Source organism: Bos grunniens, chromosome 2 (genome assembly GCF_055505025.1).
Source record: "Bos grunniens cultivar Pamir isolate PY7600 chromosome 2, Bosgru_T2T1.0, whole genome shotgun sequence".
Lineage (NCBI taxonomy): Eukaryota > Metazoa > Chordata > Mammalia > Artiodactyla > Bovidae > Bos > Bos grunniens.
In genome coordinates this window covers 99,488,902-99,511,831 of record NC_141166.1, presented here as the reverse complement: position 1 = coordinate 99,511,831, position 22,930 = coordinate 99,488,902, and the positions used below count along the sequence as shown (strand labels likewise).

The window sequence follows — 22,930 nt, the reverse complement described above, 5'->3', positions numbered from 1 at the left end:
TCTAAAAAGCTTTCTGTATTACAGTGATTTAATTTCTTAACCACTCTTTAGATGCTTTGGAGTGATACTGTCAAATACACACTGTAGATGTCTGGAGTGTCACTGCCAAACCTTAGCTTGGAACCTCTACATGGTAGACCCTTAAATGTTTTAAAGTTACCTAATACAAACTTTTAGGGGGAAAATAGCACAAATGTGATTAGAGCATACATTATACTCTTCTGTAGCCTATTTTTCAACAGTAGACTGAAGACATCTTTCCACACCACTCCACTTAGCTCTCCCCCACCAAGTACAAAAGGACTCGTTATTCCATTGTATAGGTGACCAAGTTTTTCACCAAGCTCCTTTTGAGGTAAACATTTGATTTCCCTACTTTTTGGCTATTAAGCAATGCTGCAATAAAAACAATTTTATGTGTTTGTACAATTATTTCCTTACTATAAATTTCTAGAGCTGGAATTTCTAGGTCAAAGAGCTGTCATGCTTTAAATTAGCACACTGACAGGTTACCCTCCAGAAGGGTTGTGCCCATTCATTCCCTCAACACTGCGTGAGTACTCAGTTTCACCACCCTTACCAACACTGGTATCATTCTTTTTCATCAAACCATCATGGGAAAAAGTTATATTAGCATATAGTGAGCTGCCACCATGTGCCATATGCCTCACATGTATTAGGACAGCCTTGTGGAGGCAGGTCCCACATACACCACTCTAACTGATGGGAAACTACTGCCTGAGTATGCTAAGTGAACTTACCTAAGGCCACACAATTGTGTCAAAGATGCTACTGGGGTTTGAACCCAGTTCACTCATCACCAGAACACACAGTAGGAAATTTCTCAGGAAGGTCAAAAACCTGTTCACTCACTCTCAATGGAACCCAACAATCTCTTTCCCCAGCAAAGCCTGGGGAAAGGCTTTTAAAATTTTGATTTTAAAATTCTGATTTCATGAACAGTGAGAAAGGCTGCTGGGCTGGGGTTAGGAGAATTCAAGGTTGAATTCAGCCACTTACGGATAGCTACTGTGTGACTGCTTACCCTTAGTCTCTTTCCTTGGCTGTAAGCTACACGTATGTACCATTTCTATCTCCAAATGTTGCTGCAAAGCCCCAAAGGAACCTCTATTCCGTCAACAATAGCCCTTTCTCTGTGCCCTGTGCTTCAGTGACACACAGGCCATCCATCCCAGTTCCAAGGGTCTAGGAAGGGGTGAACATCAATCCAGACAACCAGCACAGCTAAGAGAGTGCACAGGAGTGTGAGTGATTCAAGGGGCCCCTGGTGAAGGGGTAGCTGGTTTCACAAAATAGCAGCCATCCAAAAAGACAAGAACACAGATGCACACCTGGGAAGACGCATGAAATCACACTGAACAGAAAAGCCTCTAAGTAAATGTATATTTTAGTCACAATTACATTTTTTACAAAGCCATATGCAAAGAAAGAAAGGGGATAAATTCACGGATGTTGCATTAAACACGTAATATCATTCTTTTCTCCCCTTTCCCAAACTTTACAGAGCATCATTTAACATTTATAATTCTTAAAATATTTTAATTGCTATGAGAGCACAGATGGAAGTGATTAATTCTGACTGAAATAATGTATGTGAAAGTGGGAAACTCTAAAACCCCCCATGAATGGTATTATTGTCAGAGGATGAAATAATCTAACATTCCGCATAATGGCGTTACAGTGCGCTAACACAAGTTATTTTTATATTCCGTCACTTGGTTTCCGGCTCACCTGATAATGTACAACATTCGTCATTTCTTTACAGTATTTTCTTTTTTGTAAAGAAAGGCATGCATATGGAAAAATGGCCCAACAGCACAAAACGGTCTGCAGTAAAATGAAGACTGTCATCTATGCCAGCCCCCCTGCACAGGCAATTGCTGTGTAGTTTCTTGTATACATACTCCCAAAGATACCCTACGAATTTTTTTTCATTTAAAAATATTCTTGGAAGTTTTTCCTTAAGAGCACAAATAAACCCACCTCGTTCTCTTAACATCTGCAGATCACTCTCTTGCATGGACGCACCAGAATTTATTTAATCAGACTCTGCACTAAGAAAATGCCTGACAAAACTATTAAGCACTACTTACATAAGTCTTTTCCCTTACATTCTGATCCTCCATCCTAGAAAATATTACATCTTCTAAGCTCTTCAGCCAGCATTCCAGGCCTACCAACACCTTCATAGATACCAGGATTCAGGGTTCCTTTCCCTGTTTCAGCTTCCAGCTGAAACCAGGCTGCACACACTTCTCCCAGATTGACCGTCCATCCATAGCTCGTGCTGCTAATAGGCAGCCACCCATCCCACCTTCCTTTCTTTGGTTAATTCTCACTCAGTGCTTTAACACGGGGTTTGGGCATAACCTCCTTCAGGAAGGAAAGATCTCCCAGCCCTGAGGGCACAGGAAACGCTTTGTTCGTGGTTCCTGCCACAGCTTGGGTCTTGGCACCTCCTCACCTCCTCATGATGAATGTGTATGCGTCAGCCCTGACCACCAGAATTTAAGCTCCCCAGGACAGAAACCATCTCTAAATAATCTTTGTAACTGCCAAAATTCAGTACAAAGTCTAGTACACTAACTATATTTAATATCCATTGAATCAAGCTTGAAATGAATAATGAAACTTCTGAACACCTCTTAGGTGCAAAGCCCTAGGAAGAAGTGCTGGACAAACAGTATTTCTCCCCGGGTACAATGATTCCCATATTACAGATGAAGAAACTGAGGGCCCTGATGTTAAGAAACCTGTCCAAGGGTATAAAGAAGAGCTGAAATTTGAAACCAAGTCTACTTTACTCCAAATCTTTGATCTCTCCATTATGCTTTTCTTCTACATATCTGGATGCTGGGAGTTAAGTGAGGAGGTGAAACAAAGAGTCCTGAAAGGTAAGATGTGTTCATTAACACTGTGGATAACCTAAGGGCACTGTAGTCCTCCTCCCCAAAAAAAGTCAGCCAAAAGCAATCTGTAATGTAGGACTAAAATGGGAAAGAACAAAAAGGTTATGAGAAGTAAATCTTGTCTATAGCATCCACAAATATGCACTTAATTAGCACACTGGAAGGCAGAGTCTTTCAGGAGCCATTCAAAATGAGAACAAGCAGAGGTAAGAAGGTGGGGGCGGGGGTTGTGTGTGTGTGTGTGTGTGTCGCTCAGTAGTGTCCGACTCTTTGCAACCCCACTAACTCCTTGCCCCCCCTGTGATAACGCACAGCTAGTTTCGTCCCAAGTTTCCCTCCCAGCCCCCTAACTCTGCACCTTCTACAGTACCCAGGCCACTCACTGAAACTGACATTTGCACCTGCACTCCTAAAGGATTTTAAATTTCACTGCTTCTGCTCTGGCGGATAACTACGCCCACCAAGGGCGAGAGGTGGGACAGAAGGGCAGCACTGCAGAAGTTGGTACCCGGGTCTGTGGACCTTCTCTGAGACCCAGGGCTGGGCACAGGCACCCCCCCAACTCATCCACAAACTGGGCCTAGGAATAATACCTACTTCCTTTTAGGGGCTTAAAGAGAATGCAAGTAGGTAATTTAAGAAGCACTTAGCACAGAGCTGGCACCAAGTGAGGGCTCACTGGCCTGTCTCCAGTGACTGAACTAACGAACCACAGGGCAGGCGGACCCCTCCCGTTCCCTCCACAGGATGGAGACCAAGGAAAGGCAGCTGGGAAGCCCCATAATTAACACAGGAAGTAGTAAATGGCATTTAGCAAAGGTGGGAAAACCAGACAAGGCGGCTCCTCCCTCCCACACAGAAGAACTGTGAACCAATCAGCAGCAGTCAATGAACCCATACCTGTTCACTGGAGGAGACAAAGAAGCAAAACCTAGCCCAAGAGTAACAGGATACCAACAGAAAAGATACACAGGCTGAAAACAAAACCCGAAAAACCCTTTCTCCCCTATTACGGGCCACGGAGACAAGAAAGCCTCCCAATTCTGGAGGAAAAAATGGGATAAGGGCTGTGAAGACAGGCACTGAGCGGTGAGCCCTGAACACCCGCCCAGTGCAGTGAGGAGGCACTGGAGGTGTGCAGAGTGAAGCGCGGCTCCAGGCCCCGCCCTCCCTGCCGTGACCAGGGAGTGTGGCTGGGTTTAGGTGCAGTGTTATGTCACTCAACTCCCAAAACAGCCTTCAAAAGCACCAGCATTCCAAAGTCACAGAAAACCAGCTCAAGAAGGCTGGGTAAACCTCCCAGGGTCACAGTGATGCCGAGGGGCTAAGCTGTGACCTGAACTGGCTTCAAAGTCTCCTGTACCAACAAAAGACCTGGCTGGGGTGGGGTGGCAGGGGTGGAGGGTGAAGTGGGTGAAGGAGGTCAAAAGGTAAAACTTCTAGTTATGAAATAAGAGTTCCTGGGTATGTCATGTACATCATGGTGACTAGTTAATGATACTGTACTGTTTGGTAAAAGTCGCTATACAGTCCATGGAATTCTCCAGGCCAAAATACTGGAGTGGGTGGCCTTCCCTTCTTCAGGGGATCGTCCACCCAGGGATTAAACCCAGGTCTCCCACACTGCAGGCGGATTCTCTACCAGCTGGGTGGGGGCTTATTTTTTGTTCTGGTTTGGTCATGCCTCGAGGCATGTGGATCTTAGTTCCCCAACCAGGAATCACACCCACATCCCCTAAATTAGAAGCACAGAGTCTTCACCACTGGATCAACAGGGAAATCCCAATGATACTGTATTGTATACTTTAAAGTTACCAAGAGAATAGAGCTTAGAAGTTCTCATTTCAAGGGGAAAAAATTGTAGCCATGTGTGGTGATGGATGTTAAGGAGACTTACTGTGGTGGTCATTTCACAGTATCTACAAAGGCTGGATCGTTACATTACAAGCCTGAAACTAATGTTACATGTCAATTCTATCTCAATAGAAGAAAAAAGACCCAACTGACAGAGAGGAACGGGAGAAGAATCTAGGCTGGGTTCAAGACTAATAACAAAGCAAATGGTGTAATAACCAGTAGGCTGACTGGGCTTAAAACCTAGACTTGAAAGAGTTGAGTCCTTTTCGGTGTCTTTTTTCCTGGGATTTACTGACATGTTGTTGACATATGTGTAAGTTTAAGGCGTATGACATGGTGATTTGACACAGATACACAGTGCAAAACAACTACCACTGTAAGGTTGGTTCATACCTCCATCACTTACAATATTACCACTTGTGTCTCTGTGGTGATAACATTTTAAGACCAACTTTCTCAACAACTTTGAGATCTATAATACAGCATCATTAATGATCAAATCTATAATACAGCATTGTTAATGATCAAGTCTATAATACAGCATCATTAATGGTAGTCACCAAGCTGTACATCAGATCCCCACTGGGCGACTTTTTCATCTGTGACAACCTAGGCCACTCCCAGGCAAACCAAGAGCCCTATGATATTATTCCTCACTCTCCACATCCTAGGTTCCCTCCTCCAACCTCTTTTTCATAAACAAGAAAAATAGTCAGAATCTAATTTCACTAGAAACTTCTTGCCAAAGGTCCGTTTAAAAGGCCAAAAAAAAAAAAAAAAACCTAATTTTGAGGGCTTGCTACTTTTGTGTGTGAATCCAAATAATTAAAAAGCATCCTTGGCAGAACTAAATATGAATGTACATAGTAAGTTCCTAAAAAAAAAAAAAAAAACAAGCAATTCTCCTAGGTGTTCCTTTTCACCAGAGATCAAAGCCATGTTGTTCAAGGAGCTCTCAAAAGCTCCATAACAGAAGTAAAATGAAAGGCCAGGTTAGGCCATTCAGAGTCAAACACCCTCAAAAGCAGGATCTGGAGGCACCGTTCCTCACTCACCCCAAGATTCTGATAGAAGCACAGCTGCCAAACCCCACTCCATACCAACTGAAACACCACCTTCAGGCAGGCCTGGAAATGTGCAAGCAGAGTAAGAGCCCAGGTGATTCCTGCATGCACCACAATTCTGCTTGGAACTACAGGCTACAGGAGCAAGGGCTGTTATCCATCCCCTCCTATGGAAGTTCTACTCCAAGCCCATCCAGAGGACATGAAGGAGTTTCCACAGGGAAGTGGGGATGCCGCTTGAGAAACCCTATTTCCTCCTGCCCACCGAGCATTCCCAGCTGCGTATCCCAAAGGGGCCTTGAACTGCCCTTCCTGTCCCGAGAGTTTTCGTTTCCTGATTAACACTCACCATCCCTCGCTTGCTGCCCAGCCTGGAAGCAGCCTTGCTCTCTGCCTTCAGTCTGCTGCCATGTATCCCTTTTCCTTTCTGGAAGCAGCATCTACTCCACTGCAAAACTCATCTTCCCATACACACTTTTTGGTGTTTTCATCCCTCTGTTCTGAAAGCCTGTTGAGGTCTTCCCAAGTGGCTCAGTGGTAAAGAATCTGACTGCCAATGCAGGAGATGAGGGTTTGATCTCTGGTCCAGGAAGATCCCACATGCCCCGGAGCAACTAAGCCCATGCACCACAACTATTGAGCTTGCACTCTAGAACCCGGGAGCTGCAACTACTCAGCCTATTTGCCACAAACTACTGATCCCACACACCCTAGACCATGTGCTCCGCAATGAAGCCACTGCAACAAGAAGCCCATGCACTGCAACTAGAGAGTAACCCTCCCTCGCCACAACGAGAGAAAAGCCGGAGCGGCAGCGAAGACCCAGCACAGCCAAAAATAAACAAACAATTACATAAATAAATAAAAATAAAAGCCTGGTAACACAGGACTGGCAACTTGCGTTCAAAGCTTGGCTGAGCCCATTTCCTTCTCTGCAAAACGAGGATAAGAACAACAGCACTCTGCAAAGTTTCTGCGAACGTGATAGGAGCTAATGCACCCTAAATCCACGATAAAAGGAGTTCAACTGACTTTCATTCTCTTCCTCCCACTAACTCAGGCCTCAAACATCAGCTCTCACCTGACCTACTTCAAAAGCCTCATCGCAGCGAACCCTGCCATCCATCTGTCCCCACGTCAGCCTCCCCTCCACATCACAGCCGCCAAAGCTTTCCTCCAACGTGCGGCTCTGATTACATCATCTCCCTGCTTTAAAACCTTTGACAGCTATCACTTGCTTTACAGGATCAAGTCCATACTTCTTAGCCTGGCAAGCAAGGCCTTTTGCAATCTGGCTCTCCCCCTCCCTGCCACTGCACCCAAATGCCAGGCACCATCTGTTCTAGTAACAGCACCCCAAACACGACTTGCATTTTCATGCCTCCCAGCCTCTGCTGAGCGTGCTCTTGTCAGAGAAAGCCCCTCACCCTCTCTCCCACCTGGCCAAGTGCTAGGTATCTTCCATCTCCTCTCTGAAGCCCCACCCCCACGCCAGCTACCAGCCCCACCTCTCCTGCCTCCCCCTCCTCCTTCCTTCCTTCTTCCTCTTCTCTCCTGCTGCACACACTTGTACTCTGCAAGACTTATCTCCTCAGACTGAGACACAGAGCTGGGCCTCAAACTCAGAAAGGCACAATGACAGCCCTCAATAAATACTCTTGGGGAAATTAATGCAAGGCTTCCACCTTTGACAAGTGGAAAGTTTCTAATTTGTCAAACAGTTAGCACCTTCATGGTAACTTTTTACTTCTAGAACTCTTTAAGGATATTATATTCAGTTGAGCCAGCTAAGACTGCTGTTAAGAAAGCAAAAAAAGAAGCCATGTCAGGGTCAAATGTCTATAAATCCCATCAGCTTAGAACTCAATCACTAGCCCTCTAGAAATGGTGTCTCTTCACTCTTTCCATGATGGGAGGGGGAAATCATGCCCTTTTGAGTCCTCCTGGCTTGACTTTGGTAGGAAAAGCTGCTGCTGCTGCTAAGCAGGATAGTCTAAAGAGTCCTTCTTGCTTAAACAGAACATTACAGAAAGGAAGGGATAAACAAACTGTGACTTCATGGTAGAAAAAAAAAAAAAGTGTAAAAATACTCCAGTGCAGCTGGACTTGAGCACCCTTAAGGAATCTAGGTCATTCACAGGAAACAGGTACCGTATTACCTGGGCAGGGAGCAGCCAGAGACTCCATCTTCCTAAGACCTTTCTTTGCACAAGCCAGTAGCAAAGCCAAATGCCCCAGGACTTACAAACAGCTGGGTAAAAGAAAACATGTCTTTCTTCACCAATATATGCCTACTTAAGTAGCCTCCAAACTGTTCCTGGACTTCTGCTGTTCAAAACATGTGTGCATGCATGCTAAGTCGCTCATTCGTGTCTGACTCTTTGCAACCCCATGGACTGTGTAGCCCACCAGGCTTCTCTGTCCATGGGATTTTCCAGGCAAGAAAACTGCAGTGGGTTGCCATGCCCTCTTCCAAGGGATCTTCCCAACCCAGGGATCAAACCTGCTTCTCTTAAGTCTCCTGCATTGGCAGGCGGGCTCTTTATCACTAGCACCATGGATATATTAATTCTCCCTTTCCGTGAGTCATTAATAGGGCACAAGCCAGTACAGAGAGTCCTCCCCACTGAGGAGGATCCGGGGCCCATTGGAGTAGCATTGATGCCTCTCCTCTGCAGGAAGCCTGAACTCTTGGTTAGCAACAATCCTGTTCATAAACACACACCTATGACTGGAGAGTGGCACTGCAGACTTACACCATCTAAATAAAATAAAGTTTATTATTGTAAACCGCACTCCACCAAAACTCAACTGAAAGTCTTTGAAGTAGCTCACGGTCTCACAGACTTAGTAAATAAATGGACTTTTTAATATACTGACTTTCATTAAAACCAGGCGGTTTGTTAGCAATAACCTCATGGCAATAATAGAATATCCATTTTATTCTCTGGTTCCTTCTCCTTTATATATTACCATCTAAAAATGTCTCACCTGTTTGTTCAAAACATTTCATATAGACATCTGTCTAGTTGTTTTAATATAAGTGACTGACAAACCACACGTAAAAGTTATCTTGAAATCAAGTTCTTGTATACCTATGGCTAGTCCGTGTTGATGTATGGCAGAAACTAAGGCAATAGGGTAAAGCAATTATCCTCCAATTAAAAATAAAAATTAAAAAAAGAAATCAAATTCTTATCTGGACTTCTATAACAAGCATTTTAAAATTAGCAATTTCTAAAACACTCAGAACAAATGAAAATTTTCATTCATTTACTGCTCCAGAAGTTGAATTTAAAAATAGGGTTAAGAGAAGAAGGAAGAAAAGGAACTGTTTTGGGCACCTATTAGGCAAATTCAGTCACTCGGTCACATCCAACTCTTTGCGACCCCATGAATCGCAGCACGCCAGGCCTCCCCGTCCATCACCAACTCCCGGAGGTCAAACTCACGTCCATCGAGTCGGTGATGCCATCCAGCCAACTCATCCTCTGTCATCCCCTTCTCCTCCTGCTCCCAGCATCAGAGTCTTTTCCAATGAGTCAACTCTTTGCATGAGGTGGCCAAAGTACTGGAGTTTCAGCTTTAGCATTATTCCTTCCAAAGAACACCCAGGACCGATCTCCTTTAGAATGGACTGGTTGGATCTCCTTGCAGTCCAAGGGACTCTCAAGAGTCTTCTCCAACACCACAGTTCAAAAGCATCAATTCTTCGGCGCTCAGCTTTCTTCACAGTCCAACTCTCACATCCATACTTGACCACTGGAAAAACCATAGCCTTGACTAGACAGACCTTTGTTGGCAAAGTAATGTCTCTGCTTTTGAATATGCTATCTAGGTTGGTCATAACTTTCCTTCCAAGGAGTAAGTGTCTTTTAATTTCATTGCTGCAATCTCCATCTGCAGTGATTTTGGAGCCCAAAAAAATAAAGTCTGTCACTGTTTCCATTGTTTCCCCATCTATTTCCCATGAAGTGATGGGACCGGATGCCATGATCTTCATTTTCTGAATGTTGAGCTTTAAGCCAAGTTTTTCACTCTCCTCTATCACTTTCATCAAGAGGTTTTTTAGTTCCTCTTCACTTTCTGCCATAAGGCTGGTGTCATCTGCATATCTATTAGCCAAGCACAGTGCTAATTATTTTGTATAGGTTCTCACCTTTAGTCTTGGCATGAACCCTACGATACAGGAATTACTATCCCATTTTACAAAGAGACAGCAATCCAGTAAACCACCTATGATTCCTCTAGCTTCAAAGATCATGCTTTTTTCACTATCTCCTATATATTTGTTGTTGTTCTTCAGTTGCTAAGTCATGTCTGACTCTTCTGCAACCCCATGGACTGTAGCCCATCAGACTCCTCTGTCCATGGGCTTTTCCAGGCAAGAATACTGGAGTGGATTGTCATTTCCTACTCCAGGGCATCTTCCCCACCCAGGGATCAAACCCATGTCTCCTGCATTGCAGGCGGATTCTTCACCACTGAGCCACCAGGAAAGCCCCATCCTCCTACAGATTAGTATTTTTTTTTTAAGGAGGAGAAAAAAAGCTGTGTTGTTTAGTTACAAAGCACTGCTCTATCCAAGGCACCTCATTATTCACAAAAGGCAAACTGCAATATATGAAATAGTATTGCTGCCCACTAAGGGGTTAAACATAAGACTATGCTGGGATTTGCCAACAATAGCTTTCATCCCTCCATCAAAGCTACTTTATATATACCATACTAGTCTTCATTAATACACACAAAGCTCCTTTAATTTTTCCCAGACATAAAACAAGCACTTGGAAAGCTATCAAGGGAAAAAACTTAAATATAAAATTAAGTTAGCAAAGTCAGTTATAATATGAATTTTTATTTACATGTCTGAATTTCTAAGACAATGTACATATAAAATTATCACCCTGGGGGTGTATGTAGATTTGTGGCTATACTTCAAATTAGCATAAGCATTTATCAGAAAAATACTGTTAAAATTTATCGAGTGTAGGTAGAATTAATGCATATTTCTAAATTAATGTGTTTAGAAATAAATCTTTATAGAACCATGTTTTACCATTATAATTCAGATAACTTGTCATTCTGAATAAAATTCCACCACCGGCAACATTTCACACTCAAGCCATTTTACCCGAGTCACATGGTTTATAATCTTAAGATACACTAAAAACGTATACCCATTTAACCAGGCCAGCTACTCAGAATACCACCGTGTTTTCAACCACAACTGGAATAAATCAAACTTGCATCCCTCCCCTGATATACTCATAAATTTCCAAACAAACTGTAAGTCATACTTAATATTTTAAAAAGTAACTTAAGAATTCTAAATTGCCTATTCTCAAATCATAAGCATAGTCTAGGACATATTCTTGCAAAAAATATTTAACCTGAATCTAAACTTGCCTTGAGATTAAAGGAAAACTTCTAGTTTAGAGGAAATATAGGGGACAGAGGAACAAGATAAACACCACCACAAGGAAACAAGTCCAGACATGTACATCCTACAAGCTCTCTTCTGAAGGTCAGGAGAGGGAGGGAGGAGGTGGCCAGATAGTCTTTTTCTATATTTAAAAAAGCAACAGGGACAAAAGCAACAACCCACAGTGCAGTACATAAACCCCAACCGAATCCTGATTCCCAAAATGAGAAATGGTGACAGATGACATTCGGGGAACAATTAGATAACGTAAGAAATCAGTTAATTTTCTTTAAAGTGATAAAGAGGTGGTGATTTTTTGTCCTTAAGTCCTTAGTTAGAAATGCATACTAAAGTTCATCAGGTGAATTATAAACTGTCTTGGATTTGCTTTAAAATAATTTAAGCAAATTAAGCAATCCAACATTGTCTGTTGGTTAAAAGATGCTTAGCAAATGTTTCTACAATTTAATCCATTTGAGAAATACTAAATCCTGTTTCCCTTCAAGGAGATTGAGAATGAATATTAGAAATAAGGATGGTCAAAAGTTCTGTAAATACCTGTTTTACTTTGATTAACCCCGATTTTCCCACTTAAACAGAAACCTTGTTTGCCTGCATACTATCTATTAACTTTCTGAGAATCAGTTTCTGTGGAACCCACCTTGGGAAGTGCTGCCTTATAGACATACACCACTCTGAGGTAAGGCTCTCTTAAGTCACATGCGTGCTTCAAGAATCCTGAATAATCAAATATTCACAACTGCATCTATTCGCAACGTAGGAACCAGCACTTTTTCTGTCTTTTGAGTCTGAAAGTTATTATCATGGTGGTAGTGGTGGTCTAGTCACTAAGTCATGTCCGACTCTTTGCAACCCTATGGACTGTAGCCCACCAGGCTCCTCTGCCCATGGGATTTCTCAGGCAAGAATACTGGTGTGGATCACCAGTTCCTTCTCTGGTAACTTACTTGTTAAATTAACATGTTTTAATTTATGTCACACTCTGTAATATGAAAATAGCCACTGCAAAATTTTAGTTATTCACATCCACTTTCTTGTAAATCTTCATTGGAATAGATTTCAAATTCTTAAGTTTCAAACCACACTGAGTTTCACTTTCAAAACTACCTAGAGATATTTTGAAGGGTCCCTCCCTAAATCCTCTGCAATGACTCCTCAAAATAAGTTACTGGCTTCCCAGAAACAAAACACAAAACAAAATATAACCCCAAGTCAAACCTCTTCAACCATTGATGGTACTTAAGGATTCCCAGGAACTCACCTCAAAGACCCCCATCTTTATGCACCAGAAGTGGTTCCATTCTTGTAAGTGGATTCTGTGGGTATCTGAACAACTAAATCCCAAGATAAATTCACTTTACCACAAACTCTACTTACTCCACAGCTAAAAGTTTTATAGCAAACTGTGAACTAATATCTGTAGTTTGGTTTTGGTTCTTTGTTTGCTTGTTTGTTTAGAAAAACTGCATCCTATTCCATTTAAGAACCCCAACACTTAAAAAAAATCCTTTGGTAATTCACTTAAAAGAGAACAAAAACGGCTAACAAAGAAATCTAAGTTAGAAGTCACTACGACAAGGAAAGAATCAAATCTGATGTCTCCTTTGCATCTGGGAGGCAATTTACAACATTCAAAACCCTTTCATATACATTCCGTCATCTGACCCTCAAAACCCTGGAGAGACGCCTGTTTTCCATCATGATAGCATATATCTAACATGGTTCAACTTGAAAGCTGACAACCTATCAACCCTCAATTATCCTCACCAGAGAGAATATAGGCATAAACAATTTGATTCAGCTGAGCAGAGTAGAGAGCCTCACCACTTGTCTCTCAACTGGGACTCTTAGGCCAGACCCTATTGTAGGGACTTATTTTATTGCCCATGATTTTGCCTGAGGGTACTTGCAGACAGCTAACTGTCCATAGGCATTTAGATCTACACACATAAAATCCTCCAGGCCTTTCCTATTATTGCACAAGGAGAGCAGACTCTCCTTTGAACGCACCATACCTGCCCAGGATAGTCCAGGAATATTTTTGTAGCAACATCCCATGGAGTTTTCCATTTTCACTCATGCCAGTGTTCCCACGTGAAAGAAGGACAACATGTAACTGCAGGCAACATGTATGAGGGCAGTTTTGAAATAAAGTGACCGTGGTTTGGATCCCGGATCCTCCTGTCTTGACTGTGTGTGCTCCCTGCTCTCAGATCCCTCACAGGTATATGGCGCTTTCTACCTCCTAAGGTTGCAGGGAGCTGGAGGAAAGACGCCCTCCCCATGGTAATCAGCACAGAAGGGGATTTAACAGCTGTGAGTTCTCTGCCTGCCTCCCTTTCCCTCAGAAGGGGAAACAAGCAATTTTGTAAAATGACTACGGCAAGCTGGACCCCAACCACCAAGAAGCCTACGACCCATAGACAAAGCAAGCAGGCAAATGACTTTTCAATAAAAAGGCAAACAGAGAAAAACATTATAATCAATGTACAAGCAATGTGCTAGGGAGGTGAAAGAGAAGGAACCATTTAGAGGCAGAAGGGGGAAATCAGAAAAATGTGAATGAGAAAGCACTATTTACTTGAACTAAGCCGTTAAGGACAATGAAAATTTCAGTGGTAGGAGGAGGGGAGAACAAGTCCTCCGAGGCAAAATTGAAAAGATGTAGGTTATCAATGGACCCAGCAGGGGCGCAGTGGCAGACAAACAGAGAGGGCAACTGGGTCTGGTAAAGAAAGTTACAAATCATATCACAGAGAATCTTGAAACCTAGATGGGAACTACCAGGGGTCTTACCTGTCCTTACATTAGCTGTGGTGTTTTTGGCTTTAAGTAACACAAGTACATGAAAATAAGGGACAACAAGTGACTTAAACTGTGGTCTCAAAACCTTTTGATCATGTAGCCCTAACAGTAAAAAAAAAAAAAAAAAAAGGAAACCTATATCCCCCAATAGTTTATATGAAATTAAAACACTTCTTCTTCTTCTTCAAGTCACTCAGTCATGTCTGACTCTTTGCGACCCTATGCACTACACAGTCCATGGAATTCTCCAGGCCAGAATACTGGAGTGGATAAGTAGCCTTTCCCTTCTCCAGGGAACCTTCCCAACCCAGGGACTGAACCCAGGTCTCCTGCACTGCAGGTGAATTCTTTACCAGCTGAGCCACAAAGGAAGCCCTAGAGTTATCAATTACCAGGGAAACCCATACGTGATAAAACATCCATTAAAAACTCTTTAAAGGATGAGAATGATTCAAACAGTATTCCCAAGTTTATTTGTATTTGTTAATATACCTCTATACACAATGTTGGTGCCAACTCATTAAATTTGATTTAAAAGTCATTCCCTCATCTCAAATAAGACATTTTCTTATTCCTATGGATTTTAGATTTACATCATTATCATTTAACTTTCTTTGAAAGAATCTTTTTTAAACCACTTGCCTATTTTGTAGGAGCCAATTTACTTAAAACTAGATGATATAACCCATAAATCTGTCTACATGGATAGAGTTCACCAAAGGCAAGAATAGGAATGAGAGTGCCATTGTCAATTCCAGCAGGTTGTAAAATGCCTCCTCTGCCCTCAGGTGACCTTGTATAACCTAAGTACAGAAGACTCTCAGATATACCAACTAGTGTCAACTCATCTGTTAAATATTAGTAAAGCTTTTTTCTCAACAAACTTCTAATATTTCTTCCCATGTTGGATGGTCTGGCACACTCTACTTGGGGAATCACTGCTTCAAACAATAATAAAAAAAAATTCCCCACATAAGAAGTTCTGAGTCACAGTGGTTTCAGGGTTGGTTAATTCTGCAGCTAAAAAAAAAAGTCACCGTGGTCTTAGGCCCCTTACATCTTTATGATTTTCAGACTTTCAACCTGTTTTATTTTGCTGACAATATTGGGCTCCCAGTATAGTAGGAAATATAGTTGGTCACACCCTTACTCATTAACCAGTCACTAGCAACAGGTATGGTATTACTAAAGTTGACTTGGCTTAATCAAGATTCACTACCTGGGGCAGAAAATATACCCAACTTACCCTGAAACACATGGGCAATGGAAAACTAACCAAAAGCAGGGTCATATTATCAAGCAACATGGTAAATTATTACAGCAATGGCCCCTGCAATGAATCATGCAACCACCAGAGCCTGAGTGAGCCCAGACCCAGGCAGAAAAACCACCCAGCAGAACTCAGCTCCAGTTTCTGAATTCCAAGCAAATAAAGGGTTGCTGGTTTAAGCCACAAGAAGGAAGGGAGGACCAGGAAGGGGAATGCTGTGGTATGGGCAAGAGACTACCTCTGCCACAGCGCTTTGTGTATGTAGGACAATGGATGAAGAAAGAACAACACTGTTTCATTCCCATGTAATTTTTTAAATTCAGTCATCTAGCTCAGAGTCAACAAGCACTCAATAAACATTAATAATTGATGTTACTAATCCCCAGTAATTTAGAATAAAGCATGGCAGACAGAAGGGAGTATAATGGGTTACATGGGAATAATGACCAACTCTCTCTTTTTTTTTTTTTTTTTTTTTTGCAGTAATTCAATACCCTATTACCCAAGTGCCTGAGCATGCAGCCATTCAGATACCCACAGAATGTGGAAAAGTCTACTACTCTCAAGACTACAGTGTATATATCACAGAAGCATTAAAAAGGTTCATATTCTTCCACATATTGGTATGGAGTTATAACCAGCAATACCACTTCTGGAAACCTATCCTGCATTAGGCAACAAGCCCTTTTTGTTTACCCAGCTCCCTCAATGTGAGAGACCGGGGTTCAATCCCAAGGTCGGGTCCTTGAGAAAGAAAAGGCTACCCATTCCAGTATTCTGGCCTAGAGAATCCCATGCACTATACAGTCCATGGGGTCACAGAGTCGGACACGACTGAGCCACGTTCACTCCCTCTTCCATTAAAAATAACCCCCTTCTGTGTGGGATACTTTGTCTCCCCACAGTCCCATCTTGTGGACCTAAGGAGACTTGCCAACTGTAACTCTCTGTTGGCTGGCATCAAGCCAATCTGAGCTCTCTCCAGGGTTTTCCCAAATTGGAACTGAGAACAAAGATTCAGTTTTGTTTTTTGGGGTTTTTTTATATTTTTATTTTATATTGGGAGTATAGCTGATTAATAATGCTGTGATAGTTTCAGGTAGACAGCAAAGTGACTCAGCCATACATACATATGAATCCACTCTCTCCCAAACTCCCTTCCCATTCAGGGTGTCACAAAACATTGAGCAGAGTTCCCTGTACTCTACAGTAGGTCCTTGCTGGTTATCCATTTTAAATATAGCAATGCGTACAAGTCCATCCCTTCCCACTGCCCCCCCAACTTCCTCAGAGTCAGTTTCTCGATGATGTGAGGTTCTGAAGCTACCAGCAGCCAGGTATCCCTATGTGCTGGACTCTCTGACTTTTTTTTTTACTTTATTTTTTATTGGGTCCTATGATTTAATGATGAGTAAATCACATCCTGAGACAAAGGGCTCTGATAGCCTAAGAGATTTCTTTCCAAACACCTAAATGTCAAAATGGGTTGGTTAAACAAATTATAATAATGTATGTAATGAATTTACAAAACAGCCATTAAAGCTGTGCTAAAGAATGTATTGAATAACAGGGGTGGAGCAGAGGGAGCATATCACATAAGCATACACTGTACTCTGTGCAAATACATTATATGTACCTTTGTATGTCAAATCTTTTTCGAATTTCTTTAAAAGTTCGTGTAATATACAATCCTACTTTCGCATGAGTATATATGCATGAGAAGATCACATCCAAGTGTTGCTTAGAGACTTCCCCAAATCCAACCCCAACTCACAGAGGTATTAAGTCTCTTCTGGGTATGCAAGGGAGGGTGGTGAGTCACCGTGGCTCTGGGCTATACAGCTGAACATCTTGGGTTCACATCTACATATAGTTGTGACTGGAAGATTTCTACTAATAAATTCCCTCATGGTTGTGGTGAAATCTGTGGGGACTAAAATCCAGGGACTATGCCATCCCTTTGCAATGCTTTTCTTGTCCTTGACATTTCTACCTATGCGACTCTTCTTTCCAGAATATTCTCCTTGATCACACACACCTTTGGGAACCCCTAAAGAGGACATCTATCCTAGGAGGGTTACTTCCATCAGTAACATGGAAACCCAACCCAAACCAGAACCTGTTCTATGCTGTACAAGATGTTTCTCGAGAGCCTTCTTTATCTAAATCCTCTCCTATCCTTCAAAATCTATTCCCCTATAATAAAAACCAGAAGCCATTCTTCTGCTTTGCTGCTCTTGTCCCCTTCTAGCACACTGGTAACTCTTCTCCCAACTTTATTACTGCTTCATAACTCTCTCTCTCTACACACATACCTGGAAATGGCAGCCTTTTTACAGTCAGCCAAAGGCCCATACAGTCAAAGCTATGGTTTTTCCAGTAGTCATGTATGGATGTGAAAGTGTTAGTCACTCAGTAGTGTCTTTGCGACCCCATGGTCTATAGCCCACCAGGCTCTTCTGTCCATGGGATTTCCCAGGCAAAAATACTGGAGTGGGTTGCCATTCTCTTCTCAATGGCAGGGATCCCCAAACCAGGGATCAAACCCTGATCACCTGCATTGCAGGCAGATTCTTTATTGTCTGAGGCACCAGGGAAAAGGTCCCTCAGAGTGGGAGAAAATAACAGCAAATGAAACAGATTAATCTCCAAAATATACAAGCAGCTCATGCAGCTCAATACCAGAAAAACAAGCAACCCAATCAAAAAGTAGGCAGAAGACCTAACAAACACTTATCCAAAGAACATATACAGATAGCTAATAAACACCTGAAAAGATGTTCAACATCACTCATTATTAGAGAAACGCAAATCAAAACTACAATCACCTCACACCAGTCAGAATGGCCACTGGACCATAAGGAAGGCTGAACACCAAAGAATTGATGCTTTAGAGTTGTGATACTAGAGAAGACTCTTGAGAGTCCCTTGGACTTCAAGGAGATCAAACCAGTCAATCCTAAAGAAAATCAACTCTGAATATTCACTGGAAGGACTGATGCTGAAGCTCCAATACTTTGGCCACCTGATGTGAAGATGTGACTCATTAGAAAAGACCCTGATTCTGGGAAAGACTGAAGGCAGGAGGAGAAGGGGGATGAGATGGTTACACAGTATCACTGACTCAAGGGACATGAGTTTGAGCAAACTTCAGAAGATAGTGAAGGACAGGGAAGCATGGCGTGCTGCAGTCCACGGGGCTGCAAAGAGTGGGGGCACAACTTAGCAACTGAACAACAACGGGTACTCATTAATTGCTTAGTTATTTTGAAAAGATGGTCTTCTGAGTATAAGTTTAAGAAGCTGAAGAAGGACAAGTTGCTCAGACATAAAAGTCTATAATAGCACATAATTTATTTTAGAACCCTTTAAAGAAAATCCATACCAGCTTCCAAATGAGTGTCAAGTTGCACTCAGTACTCTTAAATAGGCAAGCAGGGCACAGTATAAACATTTAGAGTCCGTGAAAATGGGTCACTTGCAGCCTACCACTTCTTTACCATTAAACCAATAGCATAACAGAAGAATTTTTTTTCTTTTTTGCACAGCAAGTGGTGCAAAATCAGACTAATCCAGACAGCAGTAGAAAGAGCCCAAGAACAATTTCACCAAAAATGGGACATTTATCCAGGCTTTGTAATTCAGCTGAGAGATACCAAGATGAAAAGCAAATGATATATTTATTACTTATTTTAAAAAAGATGCACAGATTTGAGAAGTGATTTCCTTAAGAATGCTGTCTGGGTTACAAATGGGGATTATAAATCACACCAGATCCTGAAGTCTACTTAATAAAAAAATAAGTTGGAAATAAACAAATGATTAATTTAAGGTATATGAATTTCTGAAACTCTCTTGGGGAGAATGTTCTATTACCATTATTACTGAACTGTTTTTAATCTCTGACATCAAAACATAGATGTTAACCCTGGGGTTCTGAAACCCAAGTAACTCATAAATGAAATATTATGAGAAAATGCCACATAGTAACTTAAGTCTGTCTGCCAATTGTAGCCAATTCACTTGTGACTTCATAAATAGAGATATGGGGGTTGGAATATAAAGAATCAAAAGACCTAGGTTCAAGCTCACCTCCACTGTTTACAGATGATATTAAGCAAACTGATCTAATTTGCCCAGCCTCAGTTTACTTAACTAAGGGTTTAAGAAAATAATATGTAAGTAAAGCACTTTATAAACACCAAAGTACTACTTTAATATTACAGAACTAGCTCCAGAATACCTACATTTCTCCAACTATTGGACAGTCACAGAACTTTATAGTTGAAAGATAATCTCATTTTAGGAATGATAATGAGAAAACTAAGGCCCAGAAAGGCTAAAGAACCTAGTATACTGACAACATCTGTAAACTGGTAGGGGGTTAGGAAGAGGTTCTAGTTTTTCCTCTATTGAAATATGCATTTTCTTTTAAAACTTTAAAACAAAGCTATCCTGCGAACTAATACAAATCCCTCCCCAGCAATACATATATTTCTTCTGCTTTATTTTGTTTGTGTAAACTTTATTCCTGTAACAAGTTAAACTTTTCATCAGAAAGGTAAAAAACAAAGCCATCTCTCTGACTATGAGACCCTCAGCCTACTTGCAACCCAACCCAGACAGAAACCTTTACAACTGGGTTAGAAACGCCTGATGGAAATATCGACATAACACAAACGTCCAGCTATGCCGGCAGGCATCATTATAATATGGATTACAATTCTACCAGCCCAGGGATACTGATTTTAATGTTCCTGGGAGATAAAGAATTAATCAGCAACTCAGAAGGGGATGTTGCCTAAAAATGAACAGTTTAATCGAGAAAATTCCACTGTCTTTAAATTTGTGCCCTCAATCACCCAATATCAAAAACCCACTATGGCACCAAATAAATTGTGTGTGGTTAAAGAGACAAAATGTTCTTTTCTACAGGCTGTTATGGGAAGTAGAAAAAGGCTGACTATGAATCAGTTATGTTTTAGTTCCACACTGGACATAAATTATGATAATTTAGACATTCTGGTGGCTAAACCAAAAAAGCAGGAAAACCATGGCTTCCACATCCCAGCAAAACTTAACTTTGCAGACTCACAGCTGAAAGACAGGGTCATGAAAAGTGACCTTAAATTTATTTCTGGACTTTCCTGCCTCCACTAAAATCGATGACACTATTTCCCACCTCTTATTGTCAAATCACAACAATCCGGAAGCCTGGACCGAATTCACTTGGCAGGTAACAGGAGCAACCCTAGGAGGAAGTCCTGAGGATGTCAGATACCATATTTCCTTTACTCCCACATACTTTTCATCTTAATACCGCCAAGATATACTTACAATGAGTTCTCACTGACACCCACCAAGCATTCTGGCTGACACGAATTTTGCAGAAACTGGCATCCCTAGGGAAGGTCCCTTGTGAGGTCTTTAAGTAGCTTAGATGAGTAAAACATTCAGACTACCACTATAATGAACAGCTCTCAGTGGCTCATAAATTCTTTCATTCCCAGCAATCAAGAAGCAGCTGTTAAAATCCTGGAATCTTCCTAGTAGCAGATCTTAAATACCTCCAAGTTGGCCAGGGAAGGTTCCCAACTGCTTTCTTCTCTCCTCCCCCAGCCTCTCCCCAGGAGTGCCAAGCTGGCAGGAATAAGGGAAGGGAAAAAAGACCCAGGAAAGGAAAAAAGAGAGTGAGTGAGTAGCGGCTCTGGCGAAAGCAGAGAGGCAGACTCCCTTCATTTCCACTACAGAGAAATACCAACTCCGCACCAACTAACCAGGTGTCTCCTTTCTTCTCCCATTCCCACCCCCTCCAAACACATTAACTTCTACAGTCTGATGGCCTGGCATTTGGAGTTAATGACCTCAGCAGTCCTAAGCCCATTCCTCAAAGATTCTAAACCAAGCTCTTCCTTTCCTTGCCAGAGTTCGAGGCCCATCCCCCGGGAAGATTCAGCTTCCTTTTTCCTTGTATCTCGCCCAGACGGCGATGCTCCTGGGGTCAAGTTCAAGATGAAGGTACCCTCCTAACCTCCAGGAGCCGACTCCACTGCCGGGAACAGAGCTACCTAGACGAGTCCCATCCTTCGAGGAACGGGGATCTGGGGCTGTCAGAAGTGGGCCGGAGGGGGCTGGGAGGGGAAGACCGTCGCCGAGCCCGTTGTCCTCTGAAACCCTGGCCGCGGCGCCGGGATTCTACCTGACCACCGCCGCATTTCCTCCCGGAGCCTTACACAATAAGTAAACTAAGTTTTGAAAACGCCGGTTCAGAGACGTTTCTGTCTGCAAACACGGCGCATAATGCCTTGGGGCTTCCTTCCTTGCCAGCCGTTCCGGAAAGCTGCCGCGCCAAAGCCGGGAGCCCCTCACACCCCCAAAGCAGCGCGCCCGCACCCCAAAGTCTCCCAGAAAGAACGTGCGCCCTGACATAAGTCCCCCAAAAGAACTGAGCACCTTCATTCTCCAAGAACACAATCCTGATCTCGAACTCTCCCTCAATGTCTAATCCTTGCTCACTCCCCTCACCCCACCCCCAAAAGAACGTGGATATACTCATCGCAGTGTTCTCGGAAGCGAACAATACTTTCGACCCAGAGTGGGGCACTACACTCCCCCAGAGGCTTAAGTTCAACCCGCCAACTTCGCGACCCGCGCTCATCTACACTTCGGGGGTACTCTGGACCCCGCCGTGCCAGGCGCGCCTCTCTCCCGCCTCCCCCGCCCCAGGTACCAGGCGCAGCCCAGGCCCTTGCCAAGCCCGAAAGCTACAGAGGAGGCGGAAAGGGGAGCGCGGAGGCGCGCCAGGCGGGGGTGGTCCCGAAACTCAAGTGTGCGGCCACAAGATCCCGGTGCCCCCGAACCTCAGCTCTGCCCGGGGCCAGATTGGTCCGGCGAGGAGGGCAGGCGAAGGGAAGGCACCGACCCTCCGGAGCCGCCAGGACCAAGGCCCGGAGCGCACAACATGTCCGTGCCTATCTCCGGAAAGCTCCCGGGTGTGCCCAACGAAGGGGGGCAGGGAAGCTCCAGAAACTTTCCCACATGCCTTTCCACTCTCCCCATCGCCCTCTCCTCTCCCCAGACCCCTGCTCCCCTCTGCACCGCAGCAGCTGGCGCGGCTCGGGACTCGCGGAGGCCGGCGGCGGCGCCAGGGCGGCGGGAGTTACCTGCCGGGAAAGTTTCCAGCTCCTCGGCGCTGTTACCCACCCCCAGGGCCGGGCCTCGGGGCGCGGCCAGCTCAGCGCTCCGCAGCTGCCTCTCCTCCGGCTCCCAAGGCGGCCGCTGCTCCTGCAGCAGCCACTGCTAAGGCTGCGCTCCGGCCCGTCCCCCCGCCTCGCACACCGGGGCCTCATTGGCAGCGCGAATCCCCGCCCTTGGGCGTGTTCCCGAAGGCACCTTCCTCTCGCGCGCCCGCCCGGGCCGCGCCTCCCGCGTCCCTTCCCGCCCCGGGCTGCGGCTGCTCCCGGAACCAGTGGGACGCGGCGCGCGAACTTTCTGCAGGGACTCTAGCTTCGCTCAGGGGGCCTAGTCCCTGCGGCTGCGTTTGGGCCCTTCCAGGATT

The 22,930-nt window shown here is 43.6% G+C and overlaps 1 protein-coding gene across 17 annotated transcripts in view; it reads right to left on the bottom strand.

Moving 5' to 3' along the window:
- TANC1 (tetratricopeptide repeat, ankyrin repeat and coiled-coil containing 1) overlaps positions 1-22,930 on the bottom strand; it is a 341,829-nt gene that overhangs the window by 229,744 nt on the left and 89,155 nt on the right. For 12 of the 17 annotated variants that reach the window (XM_086355089.1, XM_086355126.1, XM_086355165.1 and 9 more), the window contains exon 1: positions 22,536-22,649. The exons of 1 other annotated variant lie outside the window; for it this stretch is intronic. The gene's annotated coding sequence lies outside the window, so the exon portion shown is untranslated. Of the gene's footprint in view, positions 1-22,535; positions 22,650-22,930 lie in introns of those variants that run through there. 4 more of the 17 variants (XM_086355095.1, XM_086355129.1, XM_086355120.1 and 1 more) reach the window with 1 other exon arrangement.